Source organism: Apodemus sylvaticus, chromosome 12, assembly GCF_947179515.1.
Source record: "Apodemus sylvaticus chromosome 12, mApoSyl1.1, whole genome shotgun sequence".
In the NCBI taxonomy this organism is placed as follows: domain Eukaryota; kingdom Metazoa; phylum Chordata; class Mammalia; order Rodentia; family Muridae; genus Apodemus; species Apodemus sylvaticus.
Window position 1 is genome coordinate 28,534,111 of NC_067483.1, and position 18,017 is coordinate 28,552,127.

The following is an 18,017-nucleotide window of genomic DNA, read 5'->3' on the forward strand; positions in this document are numbered from 1 at the left end:
CTCTCATCCCCAGGCAAAAATCCCAGCAACGTCCTTTCCTCCTACTCAGAAACTGGCAGGCAGCCATGTTCATTCTGAGTTTATTCCCTGCTGTATTAGAAGGCTCTCTATTCTAGGTGATCCATTGCTGGGAGGTACCTGTTTGCAGGACCTAGATCTCACCGGGGACCTCCTGAATCTTTTCTCACTAGATAACTGGATCTCGGAATTAGTTTTCTCTTGGAACTTACATTATTTGTGAATGGGATCCATGTGTACATTCTGAGCCTGGACCTGAGTTCTGGGCTTGGTCTTTGAAGTGCATACCTGAATAAAAGTTTCCAGTGTGTTCTCTCTGTGCACGAGTGGCCCTTTTGTTGATGTTGTTGCTGTTGTTGTTGATGATGATGATGTATATATGTAGTGTGTGTGTATGTGTGTGTGTGTGTGCTTGCGTGTGTGCATGTTTATGTGGACATGAGTGTATGTGCACACAGGATCAGATTATTACATAAAGTGCCTTCCTCATTCACCCTCATTCTTATATGCTGAAGCAGGGTCTCTCATTTGAACCCAGAGCTATTTATTTGCCTATTGGTGTTTCAGCTTCTTCTGCTTTCTCTAGCTCAGCTGTAACACAAGTGAGGCCGATGCTTAACCCTCTGAGCTGCCTCACAGCCCTTCCAGTTGCTTCACACCCTTATGGTTTCCACTTTTCTGCTCACCTGGTACCTGCTTACAGCTCCTCCACTTCTCATCCTTGGGAGAGAACTGCCTACTGACACAGTTTATGCATCTAAGAGTTGGGCAGACACAAAGTGCAAGCTTTACAAAACAATCAAATGTCTTTCTCAATCCCTCCTGTAGGAATTGCTAATGAATTTTGCTTGAAACTTGGATGGCAGACTGTTTTTTAAAGCCTGGCCTCTGGTATGTGATTGCTAATATTCTCATTCATCCTCATGCATTTATCAGCTTTCTTGCCTCTAATTTCCCATTCTAATACCTCTGCAAACTTAAGCAAATATCTAAGAAGCAGAAAAAGCTTTCATAATTTTACCTTGCAGTTGGTAGAGAGAAAACACATAGGAAAATTATTGAGATTTTTTTTTTTTAAAGATTATAGCACCTTTAAGATGAAAATATTTGCCTGGAAAGAAATACTGATATTGAATCATTTTGATATGATTTTAGTTCTTTAAAAAAAATCACACCTTTCTTCTATCATAGATTCTTGCTCTAAAGTTTTTGACCTTCAAACACAGTGCAAAGCAAAGATGAAAAAGTTTTAATTTGTAAAATTTACAAAATGAATTTTCAAATTAGGTGTTAACAGCTTTTCCTCAGGATCAAAGTTTATGTGCTTAGTTCGATTTGGACTGCTAAGCCCTCAAAAAATTTTATCCAATTAGCATATATATGTTCCATTAGGGCTCTTTCAAAGGAATACTAGGAAGAAATTATTTGCCAAGGTCACTTTGGGCTTAATGTACATAATTGCTTATGCATTTTGGTGTTATTCTACTACATGTCTCTGTGCCTGCAGTTTTTTATTAGTGCCTATGTATATGTGTGGATACAGTATTCATGCATGTGTATATGTAGGTATATGCACTTTGTATGTGCATACAGAGACTGAAGAAGGCTATCCCATGTTCCCTTCTATCTGTCCTATTTTCTTTTTTACTTTTTCTCTTTTAATCACAAAAAAGTGATAGTTTATTAAATCTGGACTACTGGAAATTTCATTTGTACTCTTGAAAGACAATTTTTCTCTGTATTCTTTTTATGTTTTTATTGGATATTTTCTTTATATTTCAAATGTGATCCCCTTTCTTAGTCTCCCCAATTTCCTGAAACCCTGAATCCCATTCTCCATGCCCCTGCTTCTATGAGGGTGTTCCTCTACCTACCTCACTCCCACCTCCCCGACCAAAATTCCCCTACACTGTGGTGGCATCTATCCAGCCTTCACAGGACCAAGGATCTCTCCTCCCATTGATGCCTGACAAGGCCCTCCTCTGCTACATATGCAGTTGGAGCCATGTGTACTCCTTGGCTTAGTCCCTGGAAGAGCTGGGGTGTATGGTTTGGAGATATTATTGTTCTTCCTATGAGGGGGATCCCGTGCACACTCCAATAGTTGATTGTGAGCATCTGTCTCTATATTTGTAAGGCTCTGATGGGGCCTCTCAGGAGACAGCCATATCAGGCTCCTTTCAGCAAGCATTTCTTGACATCGACAATAGTGTTGGGGTTTGGAGACTGTATATGGGATGAATCCCCAGGTGGGACAGTCTCTGGACAGCCTTTCCTTCTACCTCTGCTCTTCATGTTAGCTCCATACTTGGCCCTGTGAGTATTTTGTTTCCCTTCTCAGAAGAACCGAAGCACCCACACTTTGGTATTCCTTCTTCTTGAGCTTCATGTGGTCTGTGAATTGTATCTTGAGTATTCTGAACTTCTGAGGTAATATCCACGTATCAGTTTAGTGCATACCATGTGTGTTCTTTTGTGACTGGGTTACCTCACTCAGGATGCTATTTTCTAGTTCCATCCATTTGCCTAAGAATTTCATGAATTTCTTTTTTTTTTTAATAGCTGAGTAGTACTCCATTGTGTAAATGCACACATTTTCTGTATCTGTTCTTCTGTTGAGGAACTTCTGGGTTGTTTCCAGCTTCTGGCTATAATAAATAAGGCTGCTATGAACATACTGGAGCATGTGTCCTTATTACATGTTGGGACATCTTCTGAGTATATGCACCGGAGTGATATAGGTGGGTCCTCAGGTAGTACTATGTCAAATTTTCTGAGGAGTCATCAAACTGATTTCCAAAGTGGTTGTACCAGCTTGCAATTCCACTAGCAATGTAAGACTGTTCCTCTTTCTCCACATCCTTGCCAGGATCTGCTGTCCCATGAATTTTTGATCTTAGCAATTAATGTGGAGGGACCAGCCCTTAATAGGCATTGACACCCTTTGGTAGGTGGTCCTGGGTTGTTTAAGAAAGATAGCTGAACAAAGTTTGTGGAGTGTGTGAGCAGAATTTTTCCATGGCTTCCTGACTTCTGCCTTGAGTTCCTGGCAGACTTTACTGATAATGGACTACAGTAATAAGGCAAAAAAAAAAAAAAAAAAAAAAAACCCTTTGCCATCCTAGTCGCTTTTGATCATGGTGCTTATCACAGCATAGCAACACACTATTACAACAATGATCTTCTGTCCCCTAACCTCAACCTGTAGCATTGGGGTTGCATGTACTTGTGTACCAAACCTATTTTGTTTGTTTTTTTATATGAGTGCTAGAATCTAATTTCAGAACCTCATTCCAAGCCATCTCTCCAGGTCCAGCTGCAAATTCCGAAGACTGTGGAATGCTTTGGGCTTGAAAAACATGGCGATCTCAATAGGCGAGCAACCTGGCTGCCTGTGGGTAGAAGTATAGAGTAGAATACTTTATTACTTTATAATCACTGAGGCAAAACATGCGATTTGGCCAAGAGGGAGGATAATATAAGCCGAGGATGTATGGTTTGTTGTTTTTGTTTTTGTTTGTTTTTCTGAGTCTGGGGTAGAATAAGTTAAAAGCTTGGAGGGCATGGTGGCTAAATAAAATCAGGAAACAGCAAGGTAATTGCCTCATAGGAAGGGTTCCCAAGTAGAACAGGAAACACCTGTCATCCTTGGGGTAGCTTAAACTCAAATTATTTTGCATCAGTTGATGTTCTTCAGAGCAGAAAACAGCACAAGGGACTGGAGGCAGCTTAAGTTAAAAGAGCAGGTTCTTTGCAAGTATGAGGGCCGGTCTCCTGTAACAGCCAGACATGATGCCGGGAGACAGAGTCAGCTGGATCCCATGGACTCACCGGCCAGTCACCCTAGGCAAAATGGTAAACTCTGGTTTCGCTGAGAGACCCTGTCTCATAAAACAAGAAAAGGACAGAGTCAGAAATATCCTAACATTAAGCTCTGACTGCTGTATACATTCTCATGGAGAAGGTGTATTTCCACACTCTCCAACAAACATGTATGTACATAAACCCATTACACATAATATGAATAGTACCAGCGTTAGTCAATAAATGGACAGATGTAATTCTAACCCTGATGAGAATGATCTTATCTCTGAGCCTTTATATGCTAATTCTAGCAGCAATCTAGTTCTGGTTACTTGTTTCACTGTTACTGGTATTTACTTCTGTTGACCTTTGGAAATATAGTTTGAATAGCCAAATTATGAATATAACAGACTATTACTGTGTGACTGTCAGAACCCAAAGGGAAGACCTTTTGAAAGTTATGATATGGCATTCAACATAAGTACCTAGTGACTTGGGTTATTTAGGTAGAGTTTTGGCTCCACCACCCCGTTTGTATAAAATACCTTTGGAAGACTTGGGTGGTCAAAATCTAAAGGACAATTGAAAACAAATACTTAAAACATAAAATATGTGGTTGAAATTGAATGCCGGCTGTTACTGCTGTGAGGGGATGGCACAGAGAAGGCATAGTGACTTAGAGGCAGAAACACTGTGAGGGCCAGATGGAGGACCAGGGTGAGATGCCATGTCCAGGGCAGAGCTGTGAAATGCTGGCTTCTGGACATGATATGGTCATTGCACTCATGAATTCACAGGATGCATGTGAAACCTGCATTTCAACAAGTTAGAACTGGAACAGATTGAGCATATCTGTGAATTAAAAATTATAGCACCATTTGGAACAAAAAATAAGTACAAGAAAGACTATCTTTCAGATATATCAAAATCTAAGCCAAAGTGACAGCTTAGTCAGTAAAGTGATCCCCTTGCAAACAGAAAGATCTGAGATCCACCCCCAGAATCTATATGAAAACATCTGGGGGTGACATAGTACACCTAGGATTCTAACATTGGTGTGGATGGGGTAGAGAAAGATTCCTGGGACTTGCTAATAAGCTTGCCTCACCTAATTGGCAATGTTCAAGTCAGTGGGAAACTTAAGAGCTGAGGTTGCCCACTGACTTATATGCATGTACAAACATTTGCACATGTTCTTGCACACACAGCAATATATTTCCATATGCAAAATAAATAAACATAGTCCAGTTTATTTATTCCATGGATTTAAATGGGCTAGGAAAATCTAGTGTTTTAGTTTTGTCCTAAATGTGAGAGGCTGTAAATTCCTCTAACAGGAGAGCAAAGCAGTGCATAAAGAGCTTCTGAAGCTTGCCTGCAAAAGAGGCATTTCCTCATGAAGAGTGTTTAGCATTGGCTCTCTGCACATTTCCTGACCTGATCTTGAAGCTAACATATTTCTCATATTTTCTTATTTTTCTGATGACAATTGTCTCAAAACATCATTTTAAAAGCTTGGAAGTTTTACCAATCAAAGAATCATCTCACTTACTTACCGTGAGTCTTCTGGAAGTTTAAAGGTTTATATTTTTACGATGGATGGGCATGCGTGTGTGTCTCTGTATGTGGATATTTCTATTTGAGTGTGTGTGTGTGTGTGTGTGTGTACCTCTGTGCCATGTGTGGGATGGTGCACAGGGTCTAGAGGAGATCACTGAATCCAGTGGAACTGGCATTACAGGTGGTTATAAAGAGCCCAAGGGAGGAGCTACAATCCCAAGTCCTCCCTCTGCAAGAGCACCAAGTACTCTGAACAGAGCCATCTCTTAGCTCTGTTCTGACTTTTTTATGCTTCATGTAATGAAATAGAATACCATCCTTAACACCATAAGCATACTTAAATACTAGAAGTCCAGTCCTTTAAGAGAAGCTAAAAAGTGTAGTGCTTAATATTCCTCTTTTTCTGGATGAATATCTTGCACTAATGCAGTTCAATTAGTATTTTTTTTTATTTAGAAATTCATAGTGTTGTATGTGATTTGAGATGAAGCTAGGGCTTTTTTTCCCCCTGAACTTTGCCTTATGCTAATTTTAAATGCCAGCAGAGAACCAACCGCTGTGAAAATTAATGAATGAGATACACCAGTCTGTCTTTACTTTTCACTTGACTGATTTTTGTACTCACTGAGCATATGTGACAAACTAAATAACTCACATAATACAAATGACTCTGCAGAAGTAGTGATCTATCTGCCGTTTGGCTAAGCAAGCAGACAGATAGATAATTCCATTTTTTTCCCTAAAGATTTTTTTTTCTAATCTTGGAGAGTAGTGTCTGAATGTTTTGCCATGGAATTCTGTTGTACTACTCTAACATTATGGCATTTATTATTAGTTTTATCCAATTGCATTAGATGACACATTCAAAAAATTCTATGAAATTTCATACTTCCAATGACAGAGCATAAAACAGTATAAATGGAACAGGTGTGTCATTGTTCATTTTAGGTGTGAATCTTAGCCCTGCCCTGACATTTCTCACCTGGAGAAATATTTTCAATTGTATTTTTATTTATTCTTAGAATTTCATGCATGTATACAATGCATCTTGATCACATCCAACCCTCCCCCTTCTCCATCGTCCCACCTCCCAACACATCTCCTTCCGAACCTCATGTCTGTTTCTTTCGTTAAGGAACTATTGAGTGTTGCCCATGTGCCAGAAACCAACCCCATCTCTTGTGCACATAAGCCACCTACCAAAGCCATCCTCAGAGAGCAAAGTGACTGCTCCCCTAGCAGCCATCATCAGCTGCAAAGAGCTCCTACGGCAGGAATGAGGCCATGGAAGTATCACTACCCTCTCTGTTGGCATTACAAACTGTCTTGTAGCTATGCAGTGTTGTCTGTATCTTGGACTATTAGATGCCTGACCCTACCTGCCCTTGGAAGTTGGAGGTGAGATGGCCCAGAATCAGTGACAAAGATTCTGGGAGCAGGTGAGGAACTCTGCAGCCAGCTCATCTGAACATCATTGTAAGCCCCTTTAACATCCTCCACCCTCGCCCCATTGGTTTCAAGAAAGCTTCCCTTCTAAACAGCAGTTCCTAATTGGCTGGCATCATCTGCACTAGCAATCTTTGGTTGGTTTCTCAAGCAGTCCTTGATTAGACCCTCCTGTAGGAGATGCTTTTGTAGCTGTGTGTATGTGTGTGGGGCAGGGTTGCAGGGAAGCATTTACAAAGAGGTGGCCCTGGTTTCGGTAACAATGTAGGTTTCACAAAGGTAGCTGTAGTTGCTGTGAGTCCATAAGTGTAACAGCCATGTCTAGAAGAAAGCATTTCATAACTCGCCCTCTGACAGCTCTTACATTCTTTCCACCTCCACTTCCTCAATGTTCCGCACGCATGGAGAAGTGTGTGTGCAGTTGATATCGAAGCCCATGTACAGCTGAGTGCTCAGTCACATGTGCTTGGCACTTTATACGCTTATGAATAGCTGCATTGACCTCTACTTGCTGCAAAAAAGAATCTTCTCTGATATCGTTGAATAGTTTGAAGTATCATTTTTCTCCTTTACAGAATAAGGATAATAGTCCTCATTTTGAGCATTGTATTCAGACACAAATGGAAATAATGAATGTTCAGGCTCTAGTCCATAGGCATTAATCAATATGCCGTAGTTACAGACACAACAGTAATAGTCATGATTATAGCAATCCAAACAAAAGCAACAGGGGAAAAGGACAGGGTCTTCCTGTGTTGCCCTGAGACTCAGCTCAGTGCAGTTGGAGATGTGTAGAACATAACCCTACTGCTGCCAGACACATCAGCCAAGTAGCATTTCTGCAGATACCCAGGGAAAATAGATAAAACACAGCACTCCACATAAATATCAGGTTCTCTCTCTCTCTCTCTCTCTCTCTCTCTCTCTCTCTCTGTGTGTGTGTGTGTGTGTGTGTGTGTGTGTGTGTGTGTTATATGAATGGCTGTATTTTCATATTTTCATTGCAGTTCAATCATGAAATAGAAAGCTGACATTTCTTTTTTTTAAAGGTATTTTTTGGTTTGTGGTGGGGTGTGTGTGTGTGTGTACATCTGTGTGAATGTGCCCATAGAGGCCAGAAGAGGGACTCATGCCTCTTACAAGTGGAGTTCGAGGTCTGACAACCTTGCTAGGATCCACAATGAGCAAGAATTGCTCTTATCAGCTGTCCCAGTTCTCCAGCTGGGAACCTTGACATTTCCTAGAATAAGTCTATGCACTTATTTAAAATTCTTCCATGAACATAATGGAGCATGTGTTCTTATTGCATGCCAGGGAATCCTTTGGGTATATGCCCAGGAGAGGTATAGCAGGTTCCTCTGGAAGTGTCATGCCCAGTTTTCTGAGGAACCGCCAGACTGATTTCCATAGTGGTTGTACCATCTTACAATCCCACCAGCAATGAAGGAGTCTTCCTCTTTCTTCATATTCTTGCCAACACCTGCTGTCTCCTGAGTTTTTAACCTTAGCCATTCTGACTGGCATGAGGTGAAATCTCAGGGTTGTTTTGATTTGCATTTCCCTAATGACTAATGATGTTGAGCATTTCTTAAGGTGCTTCTCAGCCCTCTGAATTTCTTCAGGTGAAAATTCTTCATTTAGATCTGTACCCCATTTTTTAATAGGGTTATTTGGTTCCCTGGGGTCTAACTTCTTGAGTTCTTTGTATATATTGGATATTAGCCCTCTATAGGATGTAGGGTTGGTGAAGCTCTTTTCCCAATTTGTTGGTTGCAGTTTTGTCCTTTTGACAGTGGCCTTTGCCTTCAGGAACTTTGCAATTTTATGAGGTCCCATTTGTCAATTCTTGATCTTAGAGCATAAGCTCTTGGTGTTCTGTTCAGGAAAATTTCCCAGCAGTCTTATTTATAATAGGCAGAAGCTGGAAAGAACCCAGATGTCCCTTAATGGAGGAATGGATACAGAAAATGTGGTATATTTACACAAAATACCAATTTACAATGGTATACTACTCAGCAATTAAAAACAATGAATTCATGAAATTTTTAGGCAAATGGTTGGAACTGGAAAATATCATCCTAAGTGAGGTAACCTAATCACAAAAGAATACACATGGAATGCAATCTCTGATAAGTGGATATTAATTAGCCCAGAAGCTCTGAATACCCAAGGTACCATTAGCATAACAAATGCCTCCCATGAAGAAGTAAGGAGAGGGCCCTGATCCTGGAAAGGCTTGATGTAGTGGTTGTAGGGGAGTACCAGGACAGAGAAAAAGGAGGGAGGTGATTGGAGAATGAATGGGTGGAGAGGAGAAGGCTTATGGCACATATGAGGAGGGGAGAACTGGGAAAGGGGAAATCATTTGGAATGTAAACAAAGAATATAGAAAATAAAATAAATAGGGCTGCTATTAAAAAAAATTAATTCTTCCCTTTTCTGTAGGTAAGGCAATGATGCAAAATTAATAATGGTGATTTTTAGGGGTCAAGAAACAAGGAGATTAAAAACATATGTGCTTTATTTTGAGAAATGATCCAAGAGGCTGAAGGCTTCCTGCACTGTTCTGCCAGATATATGTGCCTCAGAGGATTCCAGCAAGCTTCTGTTTTCTTTACTTCCTGGTTGTCAGTGAAATCTGGAAGCACTTGAGGTCGCCTGCCTCACTGAGTTATCAACTCTTGGCCTAAGTGCACACAGATTCAACCAACAGCCAGAATACATGACCTTCACTTTGTGTCTCTCTTGATTTCTGTGTCCATGTCTTCCACCCTCTCTTCTTCCTTCCAAGGAAGAATGAATCTAGGTTACCATTTCTGGGTTTCCAGGATTCTATGACTCTACTCAAAACATATATTGTCCAATAACTTTGACCCGAGTTCCAAGTTATTCCAGTCTTAAGTTGTTTTTAAACTGATTGCTACTTTTAAAAAACTATTTTGCCACCGAGTGTTTGTTTGTTTATTTGAGAGTGCAGAATCCAAAGTGAGCAGAAGAGATATAGATTTCTAGAAGGTTCCAAGCTGGAGGATGTGGATGCTAAGAACTGAAACATCCTCTGCAAGAACAGTGAGTGCTCTTGCCTGCTGAGCCTTCTCTCCACATTCAAGGCTTTTACTTAATCGTTTATCCTCCTTTATGGCAAGTTCTGTAAGGTATTTTCTCTTGTGTTTCCATTGCACAGTCTCCGTTAATCAGATCTCACAAGCACTCCTGTTTCCATTTTTTTGAAAAGCATGTTCTTTTATTGAAAAATGAAATAAAAACATTTTATGATAAAATTGAAGATTTACATGGAAAATATTTCTGATAAAATAGAAGAGATATATAGAAAAACACATTAAAATTGACAATCTTCATGGAAAATTAAAGAGTAAAGAGGCAGACATAAAAATCATTGCTAAATTAACTGAAAAAGGTAGTAAAAACATTTTATGATCGAACTGAAGATTTATGCCAAAAATGTTTCTGATAAAATTGTAGAAATATGTAGAAAAGCATGTTAAAATTGAAGATTATCATGGAAAATTTTATAGAGACATAATAATGGAAGTCATAAATGTATTCCTAAATTGATTAAAAGTGGAATTATAAACATTTTATGATAAAGTTGAAGATTTACATGGAAAATATTTTAGATAAAATTGAAAAAATATATTGAAAAACACATTAAAAATGAAGATTATTGTAGAAAATTATACAGATGAAATGGTAGGGATAAAAATAATCCTAAGTTGATTGGATATTTGATTAAATATTTTGTGATAAAATCAGAGATTTACATGGAAAATATTTCTGATAAAATTGAAGAAATATATAGAAAAATATATTGCAATTTAAGATTATCGTGAAAAATAATGCAGATAAAATGGTAAGCATAAAAAACACTACTAAATTAATTGAAAGAAGAATTACAAACATTTTCTGATAATACTGAAGATTTACATGAAAAATATTTCTGTTAGTCTATGTCTTTTTATTGGGGGAATTGAGTCCATTGATGTTGAGATATTAAGGAATAGTAATTGTTTCTTCCTGTTATTTTTATGTTATTTTTATGTTTGTGTGGATATCTTCTTTTGGGTTTGGGTTTGTTAGAAGAGGATTACATTCTTGCTTTTTCTAGGGTGCAGTTTCCTTCCTTGTGTTGATGTTTTCCATCTATCCTTTATAGGGCTGGATTTGTGGTATGACACTGTGTAAATTTGGTTTTATCATGGAATATCTTGGTTTCTCCATCTATGCTGATTGAGAGTTTTGCTGGGTATAGAAGTCTAGGCTGGCATTTGTGTTCTCTTAGGGTTTGTATGAGATGTGCCTAGGATCTTCTAGCTTTCATCATCTCTGGTGAGAAGTCTGGTGTAATTCTGATAGGTTGGCCTTTATAAGTTATTTGCCCTTTTCCCCTTACTGCTTTTAATATTCTTTCTTTGTTTGTACATTTGGGGTCTTGATTATTATGTGCTGGGTGGACTTTCTGGTCTGGTCCAGTCTGTTTGGAGTTCTGAAGGCTTTTTGTAGGCTCATGGGCATCTCTTTCTTTAGGTTAGGAAGTTTTCTTCTATAATTTTGATGAAGCTATTTACTGGCCCTTTAAGTTGGAAATCTTTGCTGTCTTCTATACCTATAATCCTTAGATAAATCCATTGTGTCCTGGATTTCCTGGACGTTTTGGTTTACAAGGTTTATGCATTTTGCATTTTCTTTGACTGTTGAGTCAATGTTTTCTATGGTATCCTCAGCACCTGAGATTCTTTCTTCTATCTCTTGTATTCTGCTGTTTACTCCTGAATTCTTTCCAAGGTTTTCTATCTCCAGAGATGTATCACTTTGTGATTTCTTTATTGTTTCCACCTCCACTTTTAGATCCTGGATGGTTTTGTTCAGTTCCTTCACTTGACTGTGTATTCTTGTAATTCTCTCTCTCTCTCTCTCTCTGTCTCTCTGTCTCTCTCTCTCTCTCTCTGGCAATGATGTTTAATGGAGAAAGTTAATGGAGAAAAAATTGTAGGTGTAAGAGATACCAGAATATCTGATATGCATGTAGGAAATTGTAAAAGAATAAATAGATTTTATAAATATAAAGAAGCAAACAACAAAATCTGCCCTAAGTACTGCTTACCATAACCATAGAGAGTTGACTGCAGTATGTCACACACAGGAAGATATTCAGTAATCTAGCTGAGTTTGACATAGCAGGGAGTATGATTTGCATTCATGTTAGCAATATACCAGTGACACAAACAGAATGTTATTTGTTAAAACATAGAAGGGTTCTCCAGATTACCATCAAAATAGTTTTAATGAACTATTGTAGCCCCTACAAAATAGAAATTATTTTGCTTAACTTGTAGAAAAATTATATGTACCATCCAAATAATTTTTTTAATACCTGAAGATTTTTTTTCATTTTTATTGAGTATCTTCATTTACATTGCCAATGGTAAAACCTTTCCCAATTTCCCCCTCCCAAAAGCCCCCTCCCCAACGATTCCCTAGCCCCCCTCCCATCCCCTGCCTCCATGTATATGCCCCTCTACCTGACACAGTCCCACCTCCCCCCTAACTTCCCCTCCATCTGTTTCCCTTTGTTGTGGCCTCTATTGAGTCTTTATCTGACCAAAGACCACTCCTCCCACTGATGCCCAAAAAGGCATTCCTCTGCCACATTTTTGGCTAGAACCAAGTGTACCCCTTGGTTGATGGTTCAGTCCCTTGGAGTCTTGGGGTGTCTCGGTTTCCAAAGTCATTGTTCTTCTAATGGGGTTATATACCCCTTCAGCTCCTCTGGACCACCCTCCAGATCCTCCGTTGGGGATCCCAAGCTCAGTCCAATAGTTGGTTGCTAGTTTCTGCCTCTGAATTTGTAAGGCTCTGGCAGGGCCCCTCTGGAGACAGCCTTGGCATGCTCCTTTTGGTACACACTTCTCATCGTAGTGTCGGGGTTTGCTGACAATTTATAGGATGAATCCCAAAATGGGGCACTCATTATGGATACTCCATTGTGGATGAATCCCACAATGGGTGGCCTTTACTTCAGACTCTGCTCCACACATTACCTCCCTTGTTGCTCCTGTGAGCATTTTGTTTCCTTTCTCAGAGGAACCATAGCACCCTCACTTAAGTCCTCATTCTTCTTGAGCTTCCTGTGCTGGGTGAATTGTAAATTGTTTATTTTGAGCTTTTGAACAAGCATCCACTTAGTAGTGACTGCATACCATGCATGTTCGTTTGTAACTGGGTTACCTTGCTCAGGATGACACTTTCTAGTTCCATCCATTTGCCTAAGAATTTCATGAATTCATTGTTTTTTAATAGCTGAATAGTACTCTATTGTGTATATATACCACAGTTTCTGTATCCATTCCTCTGTTGAGGGACATCTGGGTTCTTTCCAACTTCTGGCTATTATAAATAAGGCAGCTATGAACATAGTGGAGCATGTGTCCTTAGTACATGTAGGAGCAATTTCTGGGTATATGCCCAGAAGTGGTATAGCTGGGTCCACAGGTAGTACTATGTCTAATTTTCTAAGGAATCACCAAACCGATTTCCAGAATGGTTTGACAAGCTTGCAATCCCACCAACAATGGAGAAGTGTTCCTCTTTCCCCACATCCTCTCCAACATATGCTGTCCCCTGACTTTTTCATCTTAGCCATTCTGACTGGTGTATGGTGGAATCTCAGTGTTGTTTTGATTTGCATTTCGCTGATAACTAAGGATGCTGAACATTTCTTTAGGTGCTTTAACGACATTTGAGTTTCCTCGGTTGAGAATTCCCTGTTTAGCTCTGTACCCCATTTTTAATAGGGTTATTTAATTCTCTGGAGACTAACTTCTTGAGTTCTTTGTATACGTTGGATATTAGCCTTCTATCAGATGTAGGATTAGTAAAGATATTTTCCCAATTTGTTGGTTGCCATTTTGTCCTATTGACTATGCCCTTTGCCTTACAGAAGCTTTGCAGTTTTATGAGGTCCCATTTATAGATTCTTGTGCTTAGAGCATAAGCCATTAGTGTTCTGTTCAGAAAACTTCCCCCCTGTGCCCATGTGTTCAAGGTTTGTCCCCACTTTCTCCTCTATAAGCTTCAGTGTGTGTAATTTTATGTGTAGATCTTTGATCCACTTAGACTTGAGCTTTGGACAAGGAGATAAGAATGGGTCGATTTGCATTTCTCTGCATGCAGACCTCCAGTTGATCCAGCACCATTTGTTAAAAACGTTGTCTTTTTTCCACTGGAGTTTTTTAGCTCCTTTGTCAAATATCAAGTGACTGTAGGTGTATGGGGTTTTTTTTCTGGGTCTTCAATTCTATTCCATTGATCTTCCTGCCTGTCTGTATACCAATACCAAACAGTTTTTATCACTATTGCTCTGTAATAGAGCTTGAGGTCAGGGATGGTGATTTCCCCAGAATATCTTTTCTTGTGGAGAATAGTTTTTGCTATCCTGGGTTTTTTGTTATTCCAGATGAATTTGAGAATTGCTCTTTCTAGATCTATGAATACTTGATTTGGAATTTTGATGGGGATTGCATTGAATATGTAGATTTCTTTCAGCAAGATGGCCATCTTTACTATATTGATCCTGCCAATCCATGAATATGGGAGATCTTTCCATCATCTGAGACTTTCTTCGATCTTTTCCTTCAGAGGCCTAAAGTTCTTATCATATAGACTTGTTTTGTCAGGGTCACACCTAGGTGGGAAATATACTTTGGGCCTATTGTGAAGGGTGTCATTTCCCTAATTTCTTTCTCATCTTGTTTATCCTTTGAGTAGAGAAAGGCTACTGATTTGCTTGAGTTAATTTTATATCCAGCCACTTTGCTGAAGTTGTTTATCAGCTTTGGGAGTTCTTTGGTGGAAGTCTTGGGGTCACTTAAGTATACTATCATATCATCTCAAATAGTGGTAGTTTGACTTCTTCCTTTCCAATTTGTACTCCTTTGATCTCTTTTTGCTGCGTGATTGCTCTGGCTAGGACTTCAAGTACTATATTGAATAGATAGGGAGAGAGTGGGCAGCCTTGTCTGGTCCCTGATTTTAGTGGGATTGCCTCAAGTTTCTCTCCATTTAATTTGATGTTGGCTACTGGATTGCAGTATATTGCTTTCACTATGTTTTGATATGGACCTTGGATTCCCGATCTCTCCAAGACTTTTATCATGAAGGGATGCTGAATTTTGTCAAAAGCCTTTCCAGCATCTAATGAAATGATCATGTGGTTTTTTTCCTTTAGTTTGTTTATGTAGTGAATTACATTGACGGATTTCTGTATGTTGAATCATCTCTGCTGATGAAACCTACCTGATCGTGGTGAATTATAGTTCTGATGAATTCTTAGATTCGGTTGACTAGGATTTTGTTCAGTATTTTTGCATCAATGTTCATGAGGGAGTTTGGTCTGAAGTTCTCCTTCCTTGTTTGGTCTGTGTTTGGTTTAGGTATAAGTATGATTGTGGCTTCATAGAATGAGCTGGTTAGTGTTCCTTGAGTTTCTATTTCATGGAAAAGTTTGAAGAGTATCAGTATTAACTCTTCTTTGAAGATCTGATAGAATTCCCTGCTAAACCCATCTGGTCCTGGGCTTTTTTTTTGAAGGGAGACTATTAATGACTGCTTCTATTTCCTCATGGCTTATGGGACTATTTAGGTGGTTTATCTTATCCTGTTTTAACATTGGCACCTGGTATGTATCTAGAAAGTTGTCCATTTCATCCAGGTTTTCAAACTTTGTTGAGTATAAACTCTTGTAGTAGGATCTGATGATTTTTTTGAATTTCCACAGTTTCTGTTGTTATGTCTCTCTTTTCATTTCTGATTTTATTAATTTGGATAGTGTCTCTGTGTCCCCTGGTTAGTCTGGCTAAGGGTTTATCTATTTTGTTGATGTTTTCAAAGAACCAGCTCCTTGTTTTGTTGATTCTTTGTATAGCTCTTTTTGTTTCTGCTTGGTTGATTTCGGCTCTAAGTGTGATTATTTCCTGCTGCCTAATCCTCTTGGGGGTATTTGCTTCCATTTGTTCTAGAGCCTTCAAGTGCACTGTTAAGCTGTTAGTGTAAACTCTCTCCATTCTATTTTTTGGAGGCACACAGAGCTATGAGTTTTCCTCTTAGCACTGCTTTCATTGTGTCCCATAAGTTTTGGTATGATGTGTCTTTATTTTCATTCTTTATTTCTTCCTTGACCAAGCTATCATTGAGAAGAGCATTGCTCAAAGTCCATCTGTATGTGTGTTTTCCATTGCTTTTGTTTGAGCTGAAGACAAACCTTAGGCCGTGGTGATCTGATAAGATACATGGAATAATTTCAATATTTCTATATCTGTTGAGGCCTGTTTTGTGAACAATTACATGGTCAATTTTGGAGAAGGTACCATGAGGTCCTGAGAAGAAGGTATATTCTCTTGCTTTAGGGTGGAATGTTCTACAAATATCTGTTAGATCCAGTTGGTCCATAACTTCAGTTAGTTTCACTGTATCTCTGTTTAGTTTCTGGTTCCATGACTTGTCCATTTTTGACAGTGGGGTGTTGAAGTCTCCCACTATTATTGTGTGGGGTGCAATGTGTGCTTTGAGCTTTAGTAAAGTTTCTTTTATGAATGTGGGTGCCCTTGCATTTGTAGCATAGATGTTCAGAATTGAGAGTTCTTCTTGGTAGACTTTCCTTTGACCAGTATGAAGTGTCCCTCCTTATCTTTTCTGACAACTTTTGGTTGAAAATCAATTTTATCCGATATAAGAGTGGCCACTCCAGCCTGTTTCTTGGGGCCATTTGCTTGGAAAATTGTTTTCCATCCTTTGACTCTTAAATAGTGCCTGTCTTTGTCACTGAGGTAGGTTTCTCGTATGCAAAACGTTGGGTCCTGTTTACATATCCAGTCCATTAGTCTATGTCTTTTAATAGGGGAATTGAGACCATTGATAGTAAGAGATATTAAGGAAAAGTGATTGTTGCTTACTGTTATCTTCTTAGTTAAAGTTGACATTCTGGCTGTGTAGCTATCTTCTATTGGGTTTGATGAAAGATTACCTTATTGGCTTTTCTACAGTGTGTTTCCCTATCTTGTGTTAGTATTTTCCTTTATCCTTTGCAGAGCTGGATTTGTGGAAAGATACTGTGTAAATTTGCTTTTGCCATGGAATGTCTTGTTTTCACCATCTATGGTAATTGAAAGTTTTTCTGGGTATAGTAGTCTGGGCTGACATTTATGTTCTCTTAGGGTCTGTATGATATCTGCCCAGGCTCTTCTGGCTTTCATAGTCTCATGTGAGAAGTCTGGCGTAATTCTGATAGGTCTGCCCTTCTATGTTACTTGGCCTTTTTCTCTAACTGCTTTCAATTTTCTTTCTTTGTTTAGTGCATTTGTTGTTTTGATTATTATGTGATGGGAGGAGTTTCTGCTCTGGTCCAATCTGTTTGGAGTTCTGTAGGCTTCCTGTATATTTATGGGCATCTCTTTCTTTAGGTTAGGGAAGTTTTCTTCTATAATTTTGTTGAAGATATTTATCGAGCCTTTAAGATGTAAATCCCCGCTTTCTTCTATTCCTATAATACTTAGGTTTGGTCTTCTCATTGTGTCCTGGAGTTCTTAGATGTTCTGGGTTACAAGCTTTTTGCAATTTGCATTTTCTTTAGCTGTTGAGTCAATGATTTCTATGGAATCTTCAACATCCAAGATTCTTTCTTCTATCTCTTGTATTCTGTTGTTGATGCTTACATCTATGACTCCTGAATTCTTTCTAAGGTTTTTCTATTTTCAGAGATCTCTCACTTTGTGATTTCTTTGTTGACTCTATTTCCAGGTTTAGATCCTGGATAGTTTTGTTCAGTTCCTTCACTTGTTTGTTTTTTCCTGAAATTCTTTAAGGAATTTCTGTGTTACCTCTTTAAGGGCTTCTACCTGTTTATCCATGTTCTTTTAGGGATTTTTGTGATTCCTCTTTATGGGTTGACCCGTGTTCTCCCATAATTCCTTATGGGATTTCTGTATTGCCTCTTTAAGGGCTTCAACCTGTTGACCCATATTCACCTGTATTTCTTTAAGAGATTTTTGTGTTTCCTCTTTAAGGGCTTCTACCATTTGATCCATATTCTCTTGTCTTTCTTTAAGGGATTTTTGTGCTTCTACCTGTTGACCCATGTTCTCTTGTATTTCTTTAAGGGAGTTATTTATGTCCTT